Consider the following 18626-nt stretch of genomic DNA (forward strand, 5'->3'; position numbering starts at 1 on the left):
TGTTATCTTTTGGTGTAAGAAAGGGCTTCTTGGAGGTGAGATAAAGAATTCCCAGCCTTTGTTCAAGATAACTTGCTAGGGAAGGGTGTGAGGGGACAAGGAAGAGACTAGGGATGATGGGATTGGTGACATAAAACATGAATAGTGACATGGAGTGGGTATGGGAGGTTGCTTGTGTCATAGATTTATGGAAAAGTCAACACTCCACCTCAAAATCTTATCCAATAGATTTTATTCTTATACTAAGATTTTCCCTCAAAACTGATTAAAATATGAATACATAGGGTCTCATATGTCAAAATACGATGGTGTGTTGTAGAATAGTAAACGCGATGTAAACCCTAATATACAAGGGTTAATTGAGTTGACCAGTTTGACTTGTTGACTTTATTTGACTTTGACTTGACCGGAAATCGACGGTTGTCACATTAGATCCACCAGAAGGGACGCGAACCGCTTCTATGTGACTTTCACCGATGATTATAGAAGATATGGGTATATCTACTTAATCAAGCACAAGTCAGGAACCTTTGAAAAGTTCAAAGAATTTAAACAAAAAGTGGAGAATCAGTTGGGCAGGAAAATCAAGATGCGTCGATCCAATCGAGGAGGAGAGTACATAATTCTTGAATTCCACGACTACCTCAAGGAATGCGGAATCGTTTCGTAATTGAAGCCACCTAGGACACCACAGTTGAATGGTGTGGCTGAGAGGCGTAATTGAACCTTGTTCGACATGGTTCGTTCCATGATGAGTCGTGCTTCACTACCTATCTCATTCTGGGGGTATGCCTTAGAGACTACCGCCCATAGCCTTAACTTAGTCCCTACAAAGAAGGTTGCCAAAACACCTCACGAGATGTGGAGAAGGAAAGCTCCCTCGTTGGCACATATCAAGGTTTGGGGTTGCGAAGCTTTCGTAAGACGAGAGACTCACGACAAGCTCGAACCTCGTAGTGAGCGGTGTATTTTCATCGGCTACCCGCAGAAGTCCTTTGGATATCTCTTATATAGACCGAGTGACAATGATGTCTTCGTCGCGAGGAGAGGGGTTTTCCGAGAAAGAGAACTCATAAGCCAAGTGGACAGTGGGAAGCAAATCGATCTTGAAGAGATTCAAGAGTCGAGCGATGAAGGAACCTCTAACGCTGGCGCTCAACCCGAGGAGGAAACTCCGGTTGAACCGATTGACGAGTCCTTACCTCTTAGACGTTCCGAAAGGGTTAGGGTTCAACCCCAGTTTTATGGCTTTCATATTACTACAGAAGGGGATACGTTCATTAGTGATGGTACACTAGTGAATTTGGACGAACCTAACAGCTATAAGGAAGCCATGGCAGGCCCGGAGTCTGCGAAGTGGAAAGAGGCAATGGACAATAAGATTCAGTCCATGTATGACAACCAAGTTTGGAATTTGGTTGACAATGTACCAGGTCGTAAGACGGTCGCGTGCAAGTGGATCTTCAAGAAGAAGACCGACATGGATGGGAATGTGCACACTTATAAGGCACGATTGGTTGCGAAGGGCTTTACTCAAACTCCCGGCGTTGACTATGATGAGACCTTCTTACCAGCTGTGAAGATAAAGTCTATTAGGGTGATGTTGGCCATTGCTGTATTTCATGATTATGATATATGGTAGATGGATGTCAAAACCGCTTTCCTTAACGGGAAATTGGCTGAGGATGTTTACATGGCTCAGCCAGAGAGTTTTGTCGATGCAAAGTACCCTAATAGAGTGTATAAGCTTGAGAAGTCCATTTATGGACTGAAACAAGCATCTCGCAGATGGAATCTTTGTTTCGATGAGAAAGTCAAAGAGTTTGGTTTTCTACGAAGCGAGGATGAATCATGTGTATATGTCAAAGCCAGTGGGAGTATAGTTAGCTTCCTCGTATTGTATGTCGATGACATACTACTCATAGGAAATGACATCCCGACGCTGCAAGAAGTCAAGTCCTGGCTTGGGAAGTGCTTCGCTATGAAGGACCTCGGAGAGGCAGCCTATATTTTGGGAATAAGGATAGTAAGAAACAGAAGTAAAAGACTAATAGGACTTAGTCAGAATACTTACTTGGACAAGGTACTAAAGCGTTTTAGTATGGAGAATTCCAAGAAGGGGGAGTTACCAATCCAAAGTAATGCCAAGTTGAGTAAGACTCAAAGCTCGAGTACCGAAGTCGAGATAGCAGAAATGAGCCGAGTATGATACGCTTCCGCAGTTGGCTCAATCATGTATGCTATGACTTGTACTCGCCCTGATGTGGCCTTCGCTTTGATCATGGTCAGCAGATATCAAGGGAACACTAGCAAAGCACATTGGACCGCAGTCAACAATATTCTTAAGTACCTTCGGAGGACAAAGGAATGGTTTCTAGTCCTCGGTGGGAGTGATGACTTAAGGGTGCGAGGGTATAGTGACGCCAGTTTTCAAAACCTACAGGGACAACTACTGTTCGCAGTCGGGCTAGGTCTTTACCCTAAATGGAGGAGCAATGACTTGGAAAAGTTCCAAGCAGGAGACCGTGGCTTATTTAACGTGTGAATCAGAGTACATTGCAACGAGCGAAGCGTCAAAGGAGGCGATATGGTTGAAGAACTTCATTGGAGACCTTGGAGTTGTGCCAGCCATACAGGAGCCTATGGAAATTTTCTGTGATAATGAAGGAGCGGTTGCCTTGACCAAGGAACCAAGGGATCATGGTAGATCTCGACATATCGACAGAAAATATCACTTTATTCGACATCGGGTAGAAGAAGGACTCCTCGTAGTGAATAGTGTATCGTTAGAGGATAACCCAGCAGATCCGCTTACGAAGGGGCTGAGTAGGGTTAAGCACTTGCAGCACGCTAGGAGCATTGGGCTGAAGGACGATATTAGTTTAGATTAGATAGTTTAGAAACGTGTAATAGACAAAATTGTAATTAACATTTGATGATTAAATAAAAGAGTATTATTTATGAGTAAAGTTACTGTCTTATGTTAATTATTTACCTATTGTTTCATTTTTCATGTTTTGACTTCCTAAATAATTATATTATTCGAACAGTCCATAGTCATTCATATGTTGGAAGTAGGTATGAAAGAAGACTGTCATGAATTGGTGTGTAGATTGTCTAAAGTGTATTAGACATAGCAAAAGTTTGCTACAACGTTCATGAGTGCTTCTGAATAAGATTTGAGCATTGGAATAAACCCACGCTTGCTGGAATCACTTCATGGAATTTATCATGAGTGATCGCAAGACAATAATATCATATGGTCATAAAACCTAGATATATGGTTTATTGTTTGCTAATTGGTTATGCGTTGATAATGCGTAAACACATCTGTAAATTGATGTTATAAAACGCATTGTTGTGTATGATTTGATTAATGAATAGTAAATGCATATAAGTCGAAGATTATCTGTTCCTTTTATCCTAAGAGGGTAAAAGCGATATCAAGGCCCCTCGATGATTTGGTTTGACTTATGTGTCGGGCCCGGTCAGGACTGAATTGATGTGTTCAATTAAGTTCTATGTCAAACAAATCAGAGATCGAGAAACAAACTTCTGGACAATGAGTATGACTATGTTCCATGTAATTGTCCGCACGATATCTAGAACAGAGGATTATACGATCCCTTATCTGAAGGAGAAGTTATTGATGAGATCAGAGTTCGACAGCGTCTATGAGAGCTACGATTGCTAATCGGATTATATTTACATTTGTAGTTACTAGACTTATCCAAGTGGTAGACTGTCGGATTAGTGTCTAAACCCGTAACTATATTTGGTAAGTACTTGACACGGTTGTGCATGGTCCTTTTGGGTTGCCTTCACCAAAGCAACTTGACAGGGTGATTTATGAATAGAGAGGTTAATATGGTTTATTAATATATTATATGAATAATATATTAAATGAGAAATCATATAATTAAATTAATACTAGACAAGAATTAATTAAGAAATTAATTTTGTGGCTAAAAGACATTGATTTAATATCAAGGACTTAAACTGTCAAATGTATGATAGTTGAGTATTGGGCTGAAGAGCCTCTTGGACTAGGCATGGACGAAATTAGGATGTGTCCATCCATAATTTCGGCCATAAGAGCCCTATTACAGAAGCCTCCTTGGATTGCTTAAGGCCTAAGCTGTCCATTAGGGTTTAAGCTGAAACGCTAGCAGCACCAGTATAAATAAGACCCTAAGGCTTCCAATTTTCGGCCACTTGAACCCTAAGAGTTTTCATAGCCGAAATTGTGCCTCTTCCTTCTCTCCATTATCATCCTCTTGCTTGTGTGGTGTTTATAAGCCATTAGAGGAGTGACATTTGTGACTCTAAGCTCCAAGACAAGAAGATTCAAGCTATTGTTCAAGAGGTAATCATCTAGATATGTTTTATTATGTTAATTTCGAATCATGTATGCTAGATCTAGGGTTCATAAGTCTTGGATGAATTGCATGTACAATAGAGAAACCTAGATCCAAGCATTAGGGTTTGCATGAGCACATAGGATGTTCTTTTGGCTCAAACCCATCAATAGCTACACGCTTGTTTGTGGTCCTCTAACATCTCCTCAAGAATTGCTACCTTACCCGTTAACATTTCCACCATTTTCTGCTCCAGAGGTGGCGTTTCGAAAAATTTCCGGTTGTGCTAGCGCAACCGCGAGTCGATCGGATATCAATTATTCTAATTTTTATGTGGTTGTAGGCATACCTGCTTTAGGTGTGACGGGGGTTTTTGTTGGCCTTGATCGTACTCTCAAGGGTCTCCCAAAAGTTCTTTCTGGAACAGACGTTAGGTTAGGGTGTAACCTAGTTCTTTTTCTTCCTGTTAGCATGATGGTTAACGTATTACCTTTAGCAGTGGGACATGAGTCGGTTGCTTTATTGCACGTTAATTTCAATATTACACTATTTAATTTTTATGTATTTCATTGTAACCATAGCATTAATCACGAAACTTCACCAAAGAAAAAAAATTCAAGCATTCATTTAACACCAACGTAATACTTAATAGGCTTCATTATATTTTACATAGCACGATTACATCCATAATTAAAATAATTTTTCAAGGTTTTTGGGAAATTACGATTCTACCAACCGTTACATAAATGGCCCAAAAGCCCAAAATTTGGAAAGAGTTACATACACCTGCTATAAGATCCATTCCCAAAATCCTGATTATACAAAACATTACATGTCTAATCTTCCATAGTTAATCGTCTGTGTTCTTCTACCACTGCATCCGACAGGATATACTATACTCCCATCCGTCCTAGTCACTGCTTGACTCCTTTCACTCATCCAAATCATAGGTAGGTATTCAATGCCATTGTGATCTCAACAAGCTGCATCCTGGCACATCCAGCCTTCCATTAATGGCCAATATTTCGTCCTCACTGGCTCCCACCCTGATAAGCGTTTCCTGAGCTTGAAGATCGACTTCCATCATGTGGGCGTCCTGTTGCATCCTGGTAGCAATCTCTGTGTCGAGTAATCCACGCATCTCCATCAATATATTATGATTTTGGGTCAGTTAGGTCTCCAATCTTCTTGCTCTCCATGCTACGTGTGTAGTGTTGTTTTCACCTTCTTTGATTTCTATTGACGCCACCCTTTCTTTCTTTTCCAGTTTTATGGTGCGGTCAAATAATAGGGCCAAAGATCCATTATAATCACCGTGCGGAGGACGAACTCCTGAGCTTTGCCCGTCCTCGTATCAGATGGTGATTCTACCACTAGAGATCCTATTCTCAGCGAATGTATTGATCCAATTAGGATTTCTCAAACCTCTCCTCATGCCCTAAGATAATCCACGTGGGGGCTTCTGAATCCGTATGTAGTTAAGAGTGATTTTCCTGGCTTTTTGGCGTGTTTTCCCCGCCCTTCTCAAGATGTCTCTATAAGGGCTCGGAGATGTGGGTCTAGGAGGAGGAACCACTTCAACCTCCATGGGCCCACTGTCTTCTCCGGTCGCTTTGTCTTTATTAGTATCAGTCTCCTCTAGTTCCGCTTCCATTTCCTCACCATCAGACAGTTCCTCCATGGGTTCTTCTTCCTCTTAGGATTCCTCCGATGCGACCAGTTGATATCTTGTCTCTCGGTTGGGATAGTTGGGGTCTCCGGCTAGAAGAAAGGGTGACCACCCGTCCTCGTATCGGGTGGTGATTCTCCCACTAGAGATCATATCCTCAGCGAATGCAGTGATCCAATTAGGATTTCTCAAATCTCTCCTCATGCCCTCAGATAATCCATGTCAGGCTGAATCCGTCTGTAGTTAAGAGTGGTTTTCCTGGCTGTTTGGCGTGTTTTCCCCGCCCTTCACATGATGTCTCTATAAGTGCTCAGAGGTGTGGGTCTGGGAGGAGGAACCACTTAAGCCTCCATGCGCCCACTATCTTCTGCGGTCTCTTCGTCTTTATTAGGATCAGTCTCCTCTAGTTCCGCTTCCATTTCCTCACCATCAGACGGTTCCTCCATGGGCTCTTCTTCCTCTAAGGAGTCCTCCACTGCGACCAGTTGATATATTGTCACTCGGTCGGCAAAGTAGGGGTCTCCGGCTAGAAGAAGAGGTGAGCACGGGACTGCATCCTTATTCCTCCAAGTACCAATCTATATAAAAAAATATTTTGTTAATTTAAAATTTAAGCGTATTTTTGTATACACATATACTTTTTAAAAAATATATATACACATAGTTTATCTTATGACCCTTAAATCTCAAAAAAATTAATGTATCAGCCACTATACATAAGTTAAACGGTGCATACGATCGGTCCATAATAAAAATTAGGTTCACAAGCTAGGTTTAGTTGTGGCACGACATATATACTATGAAACTTTATTTAAGTACTTGATCTAAAATTTCGATTTTTAAGTTCATTTTATCGATTTCTATGTGTTATGGTCTAAAATTATGACTTTCTTACATTGTTTTGACACACATTATTACTTAATATTAATATTTGTGTATTTATATATTTGGAGGACTAATCCTTTATTAGAGGAGTCTTACCCTAGACTATAGTTGGATATCCGAAGAAAAATACCGGGTCGCTATAACTAAGGTTCTGATACCAATCTGTCACACCCCCAGCCGACAGCGGAATCGTCGGGCGAGTGACATAAATCGAATATCATAATTCTATCTTACTTTAGTACATGATTCACTACAAATCTTCATTGACGCGAAAAGAGGGCGTAAACCATAATTTATAACAAAAACAAAAGTTGATTATCCCATACTCCTCGCGTGGATTTCCTGCCTTACTGAGAACACACGTTAAAATACGTCAACAAATTTGTTGGTGAGATCTACAGCTTTTGACTCCATATATGAAAATATATTTTATTGTAACGAAATAAGTATACAAATGGGAATTTTTATATTTTACGAGACATAAAAATGACCGTATTTCACCTCGAGAGTTTTTATTTTACTGCCGTGTAAATCATATAAGAACTAGTAATTAATAAGATTTTAGATACCCAATTTGTCCTATGTTAATCATTATTATTGATTATTATATCAGTTAGTTTGAAAACCAACAGGAAATCAGTAAGGTAAATTCCTCTTACTTTCCTTAATTCTTAATCGGATTGTAGGGGTAATTGATACTTGAGTGGATACTATTCCGATTTTCGTATAGTGTTGGGAATTTCCCAGATTTTATAATAATTTATAACCGAACTCGTGACACTACACCTTTTGCACCGGCTACAATATAGAGCATGCTTAAGTCATTCACCTCGTTATAATACGAGGTAATGTTCAATGGTACTAACGTCAATGCCGAAATTCGTCTCCTCAGACGTAGTTGTAGCTAGCAATTCCAGACGGGTGGTCTAATCGTATAAGATCAATAGTATGCCACTTATACTTTTCGTTAGTCGTTCTCTGTGGATTAACAGTTATAAATGAGAGGGTTTCTATCAGGAATTTGTGGTCTTGAATCTACCCAATAAAATGGTTGATCTTGGGATACCCGTATGTGGTGGGTTCTAACGGTGAACATAGGTATCCTAGTCCTAGAATTTCTTGTTAGGAATTTACTAAGTTATTATAATTATTTGCCGTTTTCCTAAACGACATTCTATAATATTAATAACTTCTAGGATTTATTATACTTGTCGTATTTCAGTGTCGCATTAGGGTAGTAACTAATTATAATAAATTTCTTGATCGAATTTACTTGTCATTGTATATTAAGGCACTTAATTTAGGTAAATGACTTTTCATACGATCATCATTGAGTTTTTAATTATGATAAATCTTTATATCATTAAAAATAAAGTTTTCATTAACGAAATTTAATCACGTAGACACTTTATGTTTTGATCCATATTTTCTAGTATTAGTGAATATATATATATATATATATATATATATATATATATATATATTCTTTAATTATATAAAAATATTTAAGTTTGCGAGTTATTAACCATTTCTACTTGATATTGATTAAGGGTTGAGCCCACATTTTATTTATCTAAGTATGTAATACATCCATTTACTACACATGCAACTTATGAGGAGAGGGTGAGAATCGGCATAATTAGACATAATCTTGTAGACTAAAACCGAAGACAGGGGATGAGTTCTCCCCTGAAACTCGATAAATGAAGTAGAAGGTAACGAAGGAGTTGCTTGTGTTTCGAAACATATGAGGAGAGGGTGAGAATCGGCGATGCTCATTGGCTCTTTTTCCCCGTCGAATAAACCCAAAGAACTCGTTGTGGTTCGTGGCTGCTTCTGTTGGGTTTGAAACCTAATCAAGGGGTTTTAGGGTTCACTATTCATCACGTGAGGTAGGGTGGAAAGTGAGTGAGGCAGGAACTTAAATCGGAGGCTGCAGCCTCCAGTTTTCTGCTTGGGTTTTTCCGGCGATCAAACAACAACGAAAGAGAGATAGAGAGAGAGAGAGGGTTCGGCGGAAGGGAGAGTGAAGGAGGGAAGTCATGTATTAGATCACAGGGAAATGAACATGATATAGGGTTGATTTCGTGTGATCATATTGTACAATTGAATCAAACTTGAAAGATATGAAGTACATAGAATTGTAATACATGGTTGTAAATGAAAAGTGCACATGCACTAAAGTAGATTACATGTGTATAAGGGGTGGGACAAAGCCTTAGTAGTTCATGTAGAATGTAATGTAGGGATATTTCTTTGTACAATTGAATCAATAAGAAGATATGAGTGTACTAGGATATATTATCTTGATATTGCACGTATAGAGAATGTGTGTATCAAGAATGAAATCGTGAGGGAGGGAGAGAAGGAAAGAATTTTCAAGAATATAATTTAGTACATCACTCACACATGCAAATCCTTGGAAGATTCATAAACCACAATTGGTACACTTGGATATTTAGAATAGATTTGAGTGTACTACTTCCATGTTCCATGTATGTATGTATTTATTACATATGTGTGTATATGAAGCATTTGTAGAATTCTGGGGGATAGGAGGTGTGGTTTATGACTAATTCTTATACAAGGATTGATGTAGAATTAATATTATCTTATTGTACCTTTGAGAACTATTTGGAAGATTTGAAGGTACCCTTCTCATATTTAATAGGATTTTATGTGTGGATATATATATATATATATATATATATATATATATATATATATATATATATATATATATATATATATATATATATATATATATATATATATATATATACTAGTTTATGGAAGGTGTACATTAGCTGCATGGGTTAGAATATGTAAAGGTAGGGGAAGGTTTGTGATTAGCTTCTTGTGTATCTTTCATATCTTGAGTATTAGACTTAAAAGGATTTGAAAAGTACTAAGATTTTGAAAGTTTCTTAAATATATAAACAAGACGTGCAAGGATTTCGAATTTGTCTTATGTATATATATTTATATTTCGATTCAAAATATCATTATATACCTTTGTATTAACTTCATATTATGTGAACTATGAATATATATATATATATATATATATATATATATATATATATATATATATATATATATATATATATATATATATATATAGGGAAGGGTTATTTGGGAAAACAAAAAAACTCTAAAAATGCATAAAAATGCATAAAAAAATACCAATACATCACAAAACTTTTTTTTGAATTTTTTTATCAAAAAATTGCATCATTTTTTACAATTTCGCTGAAAAAAAAAACAAAAAATCAATTTTTTTTTTTTTGTATAAAAAAAAAATTTTCAAAATTTTTTTTCAGTGATTTTGACCTAAAAGTTGCGATTTTTTGATAAAAAAATTCAAAAACAAGTTTTGTGATCTCTAAGTATTTTTTTGATGCATTTTAATGATTTTTAGGGTTTTTTGTTTTCCATAGAACCTAAACCTATATATATATATATATATATATATATATATATATATATATATATATATATATATATATATATATATATATATATATATTAATTAATTGGTGTGCTAGAATACACCAATAAGAATTTAGTAAAAATTAAATTATTATTTAATCAAATAAAGATAGATAATAAATGATTTCGATAATTATATGTATCTTAATTGATATCCATAAATTATAATTTATTTTTTATGGAAACTAATTAATTCGTTATTAATATCAGCAATAATATTTTTTCAGAATAAATTCGTATCTACTTTTTCATGTATGGATTCATATTTTGTTTAATGACCCACTAACTCAAAATACTACAAAGTTGCCTAGAACATGGAGAACGAAAGCGTATTCTAGTAGAATGAGAGTTTATTCTATAAGAATAAGCGTATAATCTAACAGAATGAGAGTGTATTCTACTAGAATACACTCTCATTCTTCATATTTAATGCCACTTTATTGTATTTTAAGTGAGTGAGTCCATAAAAAAAACAGAAACCCATAAATGAAAACCTACATGCGAATTAATTCTGAAAGAATGTTATTACTGACATTAATGACGAGTTTAATTACTTTCCATAAAAAATATAATTATAATTATGGATATTATTTAATATACATATAATTATGGAAATCATTTAATATCTATCTTTATTTAATTAAATAATTATTTAATTTAGTAATTACTTTTGGTGTATTCTAGCACAAAATAAATGTTAGAAGCACATGAACCTCTATATATATATATATATATATATATATATATATATATATATATATATATATATATATATATATATATATATATAGTCGTGTACGAGTATTGGCAATATGACTATTCTTTTTATTATATTTTTTTTCTAATTAAACATCGTGATATTATTCGTTTGATCTAGTCTCAGCAACATTCATGGGGATTGATCGATGGTCTTAGACCAAAATTTGACAGTTGTTACACTTTATCACTAGGGATGTCAAAAAGCATCGTGGAACCACAAAGTCATGGGACCCCGATCCCGTATGAGAGATATTTGTTTAAAAAATCGGGGGCAGGGGCGAGGTAGCTGCAAGGTTATCCCCAGTTTTAATTTCGGAGGCGGGGGCAGGGATGGGCATTCCCGTACCATACCCCCAATGGGGGCCCCATTAATATATTATTTATATTAATATATACATTGATTATATAAATATAATAAATAATAGCAATGATTTTGAGCATCAAAAAATTCAACAAAATACCATGTTTCTAAGTTGTTAATATAATGTTTTTGAGATTTTTCAATATTTTTTTTAAGTTGTAAAGCTACGGTATAAACACCTATTTTTTACAAAAAGTGTAGTTTATTTTAGGCCAAAAAACTTCATTTAGCCCAACAACGAGACAGCCCAAACGGAGGCGAGGAAACAGAGTCCGGGCGGGGAGGGGGTGGGGAGTCTAGAGATTTCGGAGGCGGGGTGGGGGTGGGGGCGGGGGAACAATGGAATTACGAGGGTGGGGGCGGGGGATGCAACCCCCACTGAGATCCCTATTTATCACTACTCGTCGATGGTAGCGTGGTCGAATGATAGGAGAAGAATAAGAGACGGGTAGACCGAAACCCTAATCACCGATCCCATAACCCAAATATCAAATCCAAAACCATATCTAATAATCAAAAATCAAATACCTAATCCAAAAACTACATTCATATACGAAACTCAAACCCTTCATGAATCTAGAACCCTTTCAAATCTACATTTACATCTAAAACTCAAACCCAGCCCGAATACTTGAACTTGGAGTAGAGGTTGCTAGAGAGAAGGAGATCAAAGAAGAAGATTTAGATCATATCAAAAGCAGACTTAGATCGGAGAACTTTGAAGTTGTTGATGACAATGGAGCTAAATAGGTATCGACAGTATAACGTCCCATTTTCACAACCAAAATTTTTCATTTTTATTAAGGTAAAACTTCCTAATGTATAAATCCATTATTCAAAAAAACGTTTATTCCAAATTACATTTATTAAAAATAAATGTATCATAGAAAATGTGAAATCCTCAATGTTGCTGATGAGTGTGTACAGTCCCGCCTTCGTCTTCCCATAGCCACCACTGATACATGAAACAATAAACAATTAGGTAAGCATAAAGCATAGTGAGTTTCCCCAAAATACCCAATACAAATAATCATACAAGCGTGCATAACAACCATTCTTCGGGCCTTCGGCCTGACTGGACCGCCTTGCAGGCCTTCAGTATATCCAGGACAGATTACATGGGTTTCTTTACCTAACGCCTCAATCCAACCGCTCATCCCGAGCGTCCGTGCCTACGGATTATAGTTAGCACGTACTGGGTATCTTGGCCTACAGCACAAAGCAGGACCGCCTCAACCCAAACCAAAAACAACATGTCGACATATAAACGATCAGGATCAAGTAGACACATAATACAGGCAAATAACAATCATACAACTCATTACCGCCTACTAGTCCTGTCACAGCATACAGTCCTTCTACCAGCTAACCTCCATAGAATGTGTAACCATAAGTAACTAGAGGTGAGATAGCCACCCGAACAGATGATCCTACTCTAGAGCCACAACTAAACAAGGAACATGCAAGAGAGCTAAGACCAAGAGTTCTCAGGCTATCCTACATGACCATAGACAATCCTTCAGGGCACTCCATAAGTGATAACCAGCAAGCACATGTAGCATACAGTTCTACAGATTATTACAACAAAGCAACATACTCAATACCATGAGACAAATCTAACAGATCACTACGACATAGCAGCATACTCGATACCAGAACACGGATCTAACAGATCTCTACAACATATCGACATACTAAATATCAACAATCCAAGGAATGCATGGCCGTATATACTCAGCGGTAAGATAGTCACCCGGACAGATGATCCTACTCTATAACCATAACCAAATAAGGAACAAGTAAGAGAGCTTAGATCAAGAGTCCTCAGTCTATCCTACATGACTATATAGAATCCCTAAGGCATCCCTCTACTAATAGATAACCAAAACTAGTGGGCCGGCATTGGTGTCTTCGACCCACGGGTACAGTGAGGAAAAACTCACCTCGATATGCACGCAGGTAACCACCGTAGTAACGAAGAACTCTACCAGCTTCAACTCACTTCCAGTCACCTACAGGAAGATACTCGAGTCAATACCCGATCACATGTCATAGTCACTTGCAACAACGACTACCTCACATGAAATGAAAATTAGGGTTTCATATAAAATGACGATTAGGGTTAACTAAGAACACTTAACCCATTAAGGACTTGATCACCCAAGGGTAGGATTGATTAAGGTTTGACTTAGTCATTCCCTGGTGTAATAAAAATCCAATCAGTAGCCCAAATACGCGACCGATCATTGTCCAAACTAGAGCTCCTTGATTCTAGGGTTTCTACTGAAAATGATTACTAGGGTTAGTGTTCTACACTAAACCCCTGAAGGACTTAATTCATTAAGTCTAATATTGCATTAAGTTAATTGTAGGGCATTATTAGTTATTATTTAAAGTTCAATTAACAGTTTTAACGCAAGTCCCTACAAAACTCCAAAACTAGGGTTTCGTTGACATTAGGGTTTTCTAAGCCCTAATTAGGGTTTCCAACCCCAAAACCATGCCTCTCTGACTAAAGTTATATATATATATATATATATATATATATATATATATATATATATATATATATATATATATATATATATATATATATATATATATATATATATAGAGGTTCATGTGCTTCTAACATTTATTTTGTGCTAGAATACACCAAAAGTAATTATTAAAATTAAATAATTATTTAATTAAATAAAGATAGATATTAAATGATTTCCATAATTATATGTATATTAAATAATATCCATAATTATAATTATCTTTTTTATGGAAACTAATTAAACTCGTCATTAATGTCAGTAATAACATTCTTTCAGAATTAATTCGCATGTAGGTTTTCATTTATGGGTTCCTGTTTTTTTTATGGACCCACTCACTTAAAATACAATAAAGTGGCATTAAATATGAAGAATGAGAGTGTATTCTAGTAGAATACACTCTCATTCTGTTAGATTATACGCTTATTCTTATAGAATAAACTCTCATTCTACTAGAATACGCTTTCGTTCTCCATGTTCTAGGCAACTTTGTAGTATTTTGAGTTAGTGGGTCATTAAACAAAATATGAATCCATACATGAAAAAGTAGATACGAATTCATTCTGAAAAAATATTATTGCTGATATTAATGACGAATTAATTAGTTTCCATAAAAAATAAATTATAATTTATGGATATCAATTAAGATACATATAATTATCGAAATCATTTATTATCTATCTTTATTTGATTAAATAATAATTTAATTTTTACTAAATTCTTATTGGTGTATTCTAGCACACCAATTAATATATATATATATATATATATATATATATATATATATATATATATATATATATATATATATATATATATATATATAGGTTTAGGTTCTATGGAAAACAAAAAAACCCTAAAAAAAACCCTAAATATCATTAAAATGCATCAAAAAAATACTTAGAGATCACAAAACTTTTTTTTGAATTTTTTTATCCAAAAATCGCAACTTTTAGGTCAAAATCACTGAAAAAAAATTTTGAAAAATCTTTTTTTTTACAAAAAAAAAATTGATTTTTTATTTTTTTTTTTCAGCGAAATTGTAAAAAATGCTGCAATTTTTTGTTAAAAAAATTCAAAAAAAAGGGTTGTGATCTCTAAGTATTTTTTTGATGCATTTTAATGATTTTTAGGGTTTTTTGTTTTCCATAGAACCTAAACCTATATATATATATATATATATATATATATATATATATATATATATATATATATATATATATATATATATATATATATATATTAATTGGTGTGCTAGAATACACCAATAAGAATTTAGTAAAAGTTAAATTATTATTTAATCAAATAAAGATAGATAATAAATGATTTCGATAATTATATGTATCTTAATTGATATCCATAAATTATAATTTATTTTTTATGGAAACTAATTAATTCGTCATTAATATCAGCAATAATATTTTTTCAGAATGAATTCGTATCTATTTTTTCATGTATGGATTCATATTTTGTTTAATGACCCACTAACTCAAAATACTACAAAGTTGCCTAGAACATGGAGAACGAAAGCGTATTCTAGTAGAATGAGAGTTTATTCTATAAGAATAAGCGTATAATCTAACAGAATGAGAGTGTATTCTACTAGAATACACTCTCATTCTTCATATTTAATGCCACTTTATTGTATTTTAAGTGAGTGAGTCCATAAAAAAAACAGGAACCCATAAATGAAAACCTACATGCGAATTAATTCTGAAAAAATGTTATTACTGACATTAATGACGAGTTTAATTAGTTTCCATAAAAAAGATAATTATAATTATGGATATTATTTAATATACATATAATTATGGAAATCATTTAATATCTATCTTTATTTAATTAAATAATTATTTAATTTTACTAATTACTTTTGATGTATTCTAGCACAAAATAAATGTTAGAAGCACATGAACCTCTATATATATATATATATATATATATATATATATATATATATATATATATATATATATATATATATATATATATATATATATATATATATATAGTCGTGTACGAGTATTGGCAATATGACTATTCTTTTTATTAGAATTTTTTTCTAATTAAACATCGTGATATTATTCGTTTGATCTAGTCTCAGCAACATTCATGGGGATTGATCGATGGTCTTAGACCAAAATTTGACAGTTGTTACAATTTATCACTAGGGATGTCAAAAAGCATCGTGGAACCACAAAGCCATGGGACCCCGATCCCGTATGAGAGATATTTGTTTAAAAAATCGGGGGCAGGGGCGAGGTAGCTGCAAGGCTATCCCCTGTTTTAATTTCGGGGGCGGGGGCAGGGATGGGCATTCATGTACCATAACCCCAATGGGGGCCCCATTAATATATTATTTATATTAATATATACATTGATTATATAAATATAATAAATAATAGCAATGATTTTGAGCATCAAAAAATTCAACAAAATACCATGTTTCTAAGTTGTTAATATAATGTTTTTGAGATTTTTCAATATTTTTTTTAAGTTGTAAAGCTACGGTATAAACACCTATTTTTTACAAAAAGTGTAGTTTATTTTAGGCCAAAAAACTTCATTTAGCCCAACAACGAGACAGCCCAAACGGAGGCGAGGAAACAGAGTCCGGGCGGGGAGGGGGTGGGGAGTCTAGAGATTTCGGAGGCGGGGTGGGGGTGGGGGCGGGGGAACAATGGAATTACGAGGGTGGGGGCGGGGGATGCAACCCCCACTGAGATCCCTATTTATCACTACTCGTCGATGGTAGCGTGGTCGAATGATAGGAGAAGAATAAGAGACGGGTAGACCGAAACCCTAATCACCGATCCCATAACCCAAATATCAAATCCAAAACCATATCTAATAATCAAAAATCAAATACCTAATCCAAAAACTACATTCATATACGAAACTCAAACCCTTCATGAATCTAGAACCCTTTCAAATCTACATTTACATCTAAAACTCAAACCCAGCCCGAATACTTGAACTTGGAGTAGAGGTTGCTAGAGAGAAGGAGATCAAAGAAGAAGATTTAGATCATATAAAAAGCCGACTTAGATCGGAGAACGTTGAAGTTGTTGATGACAATGGAGCTAAATAGGTATCGACAGTATAACGTCCCATTTTCACAACCAAAATTTTTCATTTTTATTAAGGTAAAACTTCCTAATGTATAAATCCATTATTCAAAAAAACGTTTATTCCAAATTACATTTATTAAAAATAAATGTATCATAGAAAATGCGAAATCCTCAATGTTGCTGATGAGTGTGTACAGTCCCGCCTTCGTCTTCCCATAGCCACCAATGATACATGAAACAATAAACAATTAGGTAAGCATAAAGCATAGTGAGTTTCCCCAAAATACCCAATACAAATAATCATACAAGCGTGCATAACAACCATTCTTCGGGCCTTCGGCCTGACTGGACCACCTTGCAGGCCTTCAGTATATCCAGGACAGATTACATGGGTTTCTTTACCTAACGCCTCAATCCAACCGCTCCTCCCGAGCGTCCGTGCCTACGGATTATAGTTAGCACGTACCGTGTATCTTGGCCTACAGCACAAAGCAGGACCGCCTCAACCCAAACCAAAAACAACATGTCGACATATAAACGATCAGGATCAAGTAGACACATAATACAGGCAAATAACAATCATACAACTCATTACCGCCTACTAGTCCTGTCACAGCATACAGTCCTTCTACCAGCTAACCTCCATAGAATGTGTAACCATAAGTAACTAGAGGTGAGATAGCCACCCGAACAGATGATCCTACTCTAGAGCCACAACTAAACAAGGAACATGCAAGAGAGCTAAGACCAAGAGTTCTCAGGCTATCTTACATGACCATAGACAATCCTTCAGGGCACTCCATAAGTGATAACCAGCAAGCACATGTAGCATACAGTTCTACAGATTATTACAACAAAGCAACATACTCAATACCATGAGACACATCTAACAGATCACTACGACATAGCAGCATACTCGATACCAGAACACGGATCTAACAGATCACTACAACATATCGACATACTAAATATCAACAATCCAAGGAATGCATGGCCGTATATACTCAGCGGTAAGATAGTCACCCGGACAGATGATCCTACTCTATAACCATAACCAAATAAGGAACAAGTAAGAGAGCTTAGATCAAGAGTCCTCAGTCTATCCTACATGACTATATAGAATCCCTAAGGCATCCCTCTACTAATAGATAACCAAAACTAGTGGGCCGGTATTGGTGTCTTCGACCCACGGGTACAGTGAGGAAAAACTCACCTCGATATGCACGCAGGTAACCACCGTAGTAACGAAGAACTCTACCAGCTTCAACTCACTTCCAGTCACCTACAGGAAGATACTCGAGTCAATACCCGATCACATGTCATAGTCACTTGCAACAAGGACTACCTCACATGAAATGAAAATTAGGGTTTCATATAAAATGACGATTAGGGTTAACTAAGAACACTTAACCCATTAAGGACTTAATCACCCAAGGGTAGGATTGATTAAGGTTTAACTTAGTCATTCCCTGGTGTAATAAAAATCAATCA

The sequence above is a fragment of the Lactuca virosa genome, chromosome 3, assembly GCF_052849685.1.
Source record: "Lactuca virosa cultivar CGN04683 chromosome 3, Lactuca_virosa_CGN04683_v6, whole genome shotgun sequence".
Classification (NCBI taxonomy): Eukaryota; Viridiplantae; Streptophyta; class Magnoliopsida; order Asterales; family Asteraceae; genus Lactuca; species Lactuca virosa.